The following is a 4,499-nucleotide window of genomic DNA, read 5'->3' as shown; positions in this document are numbered from 1 at the left end:
CGTTTCTTCCTGAGCTGTCTGGGTGTGGCCATGGGGTCAACGGTACTGAAACAGTTAAAAGGTGCCTCATGAGATGGTGGTCTTTGCCTGCAGTAGCCTGTGAGCTCACCCAGGATTATCAAGCTCTGGAAAACTGGGGTACAAGCCAAATGCCAATTTGTAGATACACAATGGAATCTCACTTTCTAGCCAGGCAAACTGTTTATTTGCCTTCCAGAGTGTCATCTTCCTGTGTCAGGGGGCCGGAGGTGCTAAATGGGTATGAAGGTGACTGGGTTGCTCGGTTAGCGTGCATGGAGCCGGGGGACCGTTTCCTCCAGCACAGCGTGGCCTCCACCCTCCGAGAGAACCCACACCGTGATCCTTCCTCCACCATGGGGTGCCCTCTGCTAGGCACCGGCTGCTTCTCTGTGCCCAGAGCAGACAGCTTCCTGCCTTGACTCCTGGGGAAGTGCACTAGCTCCGGTGTTTGCAGAGCACCAAATCGTGGGCCTGTGCAGGGGATTCAGTGACAGTTTACCTCCCATTTGTTTGTTGGTCTCCTTGGGGAGGTTCTGGGGTGCTCCCTTAGTTTCTTTAAATGGAATCTCATCAACTCATTTCTAAAGTCACTCCTTTATTCATTCAAACTGTCCTGGGCACTTCTCATTAAACATTCCAGTGGCCTCTGAGAGGCAGAGTGGCATGATGATTAAGAACACACGCTCTGTAGCCAGACTGCCTGGGTTCCAATCCTGACTCCACCACTTACACGTAATGCCTTTGGGCAGGTTATTTTGCTTCTTACACCTTCTGTTTCCTCACCTGTAAAATGGGGATATGATAATGGTACCTGCTTGATACGGTGGATTAAGAAATGAGTTCGTGCCTATGAGTACCTGGTGATAATAAGCACTTGATAGGCATCAGCTGTTTTCTGTCATCATTGCTCTGCAGCTGCCAGCGCTGGGAAACAGAGGTGAGGATAAGTACATGTCCGTGCTTTCCTGGGCAAATTGACACAGATCACCTAATGACTCCAACACATGCAGATCCCCAAGTGTAACAAGTGCCTTCGACGGAGAGGTTAGACTTTTTCCATGGGACAGGAGGTGGCTTCCCTGAGAAAAGGTTGCATCGGCTGCCTTTTGAAGAATGAATAGGCATTGTGATAGAAGTCAGAATAGTGGCTACCTGGGGGGGGGGTGGGGACGAGCATAGACCACAGAGGTCACAAGGGAAACTTACGGGTGTTGGAAATGTTCTAAATCTAGATCTGGGTGGGAGTCACGTGAGTGTATACATCTAAATAATTATTGAGCTATATACTTCCGTGCACTGTACTTTATACCTTAGTAAAAATAAATGGACAGGCATTAGCTAGGTGATAGAGGAGGGGAAAGTGTTCCAGGCAGAGGGAAGAGCATATGCAAAAACCCTGTGGCAGAAGGGAATGGGGTGAGTCCCAGGGACTCAAAGGAAAAGCCGATGTGGCTGGAGCAGGGCGAGCAGGAGGGATTGTGGTGTGGGATGGGGCTGGAGAAGCAGGGCCAGCCAAGCCTGGGAAGCCTTGCTTATCCTGAGGGCGTTGGGACGCTGTTGGAGGGTATTCAGCAAGGAGGGTCAGGGTGGTGGGAGGGGAGATACAGTTGGATTGACTGTGGAGTGGGGCTGAGGGAGTCCAGAGTGAATGAGTGTAGGCTTTGCATGATGATGACCTGCTGGCCTAGGGCGGTGGTGAAGGAGGGGAGCAGAAGCCTTTAGCGGGTGCAGTTGACTGGGCTTGGCAATGCGTTAGGATGATGGGGAAGGGCCAAGAATGTGTCTCAGGTGTCCAGCTTCCGTGCCTGGATGGTTGGTCTTGCAGAACACCGAGCTGGGTGCTCTGGGAGAGGCCCGAGGGTGGGGGAGGACGAGCAGCTGAATGGCGTCTGAATGGAGGCACCTCTGAGATGTCCAAGAGGTGTCAAGTAGGGAGCTGGATGTAAATAATCTCTTAAATTGGAATAGCACTTAGTGTCTATTTTGAAAGCATTTATGTGTACGTGCATTCTTGGTGTTCCTCACAGTCCTTCGGTTTGGCGGCCACTGGTCCCGTGTTTTACATGAGGACACTGAGTTTCAGAGGTAACGTGATTTTTCTGCAACTAACAGATGGTCAAGCTGGTCTCAAAGCCAGATCCTATGACTTCAACGCAGGGGTCTTCGCACAATGTCCGGGGGTCTTACTTTTGCAGTTGATGAGTCCTTGCCATCTTGAGCTGATTCTCACTAGCTGTGAGTCTAGAGGATAATAATCTGGTTTTCCCGAATTCAGTGGGTACACTTGGAGTCTCATCAGCTCAGCCTTGACTGCTGGGAAGCGAAGGCTCTTCGTTTTCCATCTTCCTAGTCAAGGCATGCACCGCTCCCCAGGGCTGCTCTGATTAAAGGCTGATTCAAGGTGCCTCTGGGTATTTTAGGAGCCAGCAGCCCTCTTCGCCAGGCCCTCTGGAAGGGCTGGCAGACTCTGGCTGAGCTGCTCTGCTGCAGCGGCTGAGCTGCTCTGCTGCAGCAGCTGACGCTGGCCATGGAGGAGGAATCGTCTGCACCGGGGCCTGCTTTGCCAGGGGGGAGTGTCTCCCGAGCTGCAGCAGCTGCTACTCAGCAAGTTCTTAATTCCTCTGCTTTCTGGGCTGCTTCCCGAAGGCTGGGGGAGGAAGAGACCCCTGTCCTGAGGGAAAGGAAGGGCGGGATTGTCATTCTCAGCCTGGTACCACCTGCTCAGGGCATGGCCTTTGCTCTGACCAGGGCAGCTTGACCAAAGCTGCCCTCTAGCTTTGAAGGGCACTCGCTGTCTAGGGTCGGGCTCACTTCTTCCCCTGCCCTCAGTCAGCAGAACATGCGTCCATCCTTTCACGGGTCTACAGGGAACCAGGTGCCCTGCTCCAGCCCTGCTCCTGCCTCCCTCCTGTTGAGGTTTGCCCGAGTCTTTCAAATGACTGTCCTGCCATCCCCCCTCAGCTCACGTCTTCCATGGGCTTAAACACTCTTCCCAAGGTGTTCTGTGCTGACCGCTGGAAGGCTTCCAGGGGCTGGGGGCCAGAGACCGCTCCCCGACCGTGACGCAGGCCCTGGCAGCACACAGCCCAGAATAGCCTCAGCTCTGCTGCTTTCCCAGCTGCCCTATCACTTTGCAAACTGGAATCTAATTTGCTGTCCACCCTCCCCGCCCCAGTCTCTCAGTCAGTACCGCTCTCTTTGCTCATGAAATATTTATAATCACAGATTATGTTTCCCTATGAGTATAAACTTGCTTTTGTTTTTTTCCCTTCTGTGCCCTTAAGACAAGTCAAAGAGCCTCATCTCTCTGGGTTCATAGACCTCATCCAAGTGTCTGCTGCAGCGGCCGGCTCCACCCACAGGTTGACTCCCTCTGCTGCCCCACTGCTGAAGAAACGTGGAAAGCTGTGCATTGGGGGTTGTGGTTGGGAGACCTGGGTTCCAGTTGGGCTTGTGCTAACTAGCTATGTGACCCTGGGCGAGTCACCGCCTGGGGAGCTGGGGAGCTCACCCCTTGGGGGCTTGGTGCCTCCACTGGTGGGCATGCCTCCAGGGTCACCAGACATGGCTCTGATTGCACCCTTGCCCCAGCGACCTTGGAGGGTGTGCCCCTGGCTGCAGATGGGGACCTGGCCAAGGAATACAGGGATCACCCTGTCACCATCAGTACTCCTGGAAAAATATCCAGAAGCCAACCACCTCCCGTTGTGGTGGCGAGGCTCCATCACTGCTCGCGTAGCAGGCGGTTCCCTGCTGGAACCCTCAAGCCCAGCCCTGCTTTAGTGAGGCGCAGGGTGGGGGCAGAAGGGAGGGGGGTGCCCCCTGATGGGCAGGAAGCCCCAGAGGCCTGGTTCCTCCGGAATCAGGGTGAGGAGGAGGCCCCCGCGGGGCATGGTTGGGCCTCACCCGGGCACAGCCTCCTTAGCTTCCCTGCTCCATCTTCCCATTGCCTCTCTTGGCCGCTTGTTCTCTCTTGTTCTTTCTTAGTTGCTGAGAATTCTTGTTTTTGACGAAAATTGCATGATATTGGAATCAAATGCTTACCTGAAATTCAAATCTGTCCCAGCAGCTGCATTTCTTTCCTTCCCCTAGTCTTGTGATTCAATCTTTTAACAAAAAATTTCAGGATTTCATTTTATTCTTTCCCACCTGGCGGATGGATCACAGTTCAGTTTCCCTCAGTATTTTGGACACTTGCTGAATTGTTTTGCCAAATATTAGGTAATTTTCCAAATTAGGTGGACTTCCTAGGCTCAAAATGAAAATGAGTTTGCGTCTCAATTTTCAGCATCAAGCCAGTTTCATTATGATTTTTTAAAGCCAGTGGTTTCCAGCCAGATTCGGTGATAACCTGTTGTCACTTGCTTGATATCATGACAGGCTATCTTGTAAGACATACCACAAGCTTTTTCTTTCTTTTTTTTGGCTGCGCTGGGTCTTCGTTGCTGCGCGTGGGCTTTCTCTAGTTGCGGTGAGCA

The sequence above is a fragment of the Balaenoptera acutorostrata genome, chromosome 10 (assembly GCF_949987535.1).
Source record: "Balaenoptera acutorostrata chromosome 10, mBalAcu1.1, whole genome shotgun sequence".
NCBI classification, from domain to species: domain Eukaryota; kingdom Metazoa; phylum Chordata; class Mammalia; order Artiodactyla; family Balaenopteridae; genus Balaenoptera; species Balaenoptera acutorostrata.
This window is presented reverse-complemented; position numbering follows the sequence as displayed.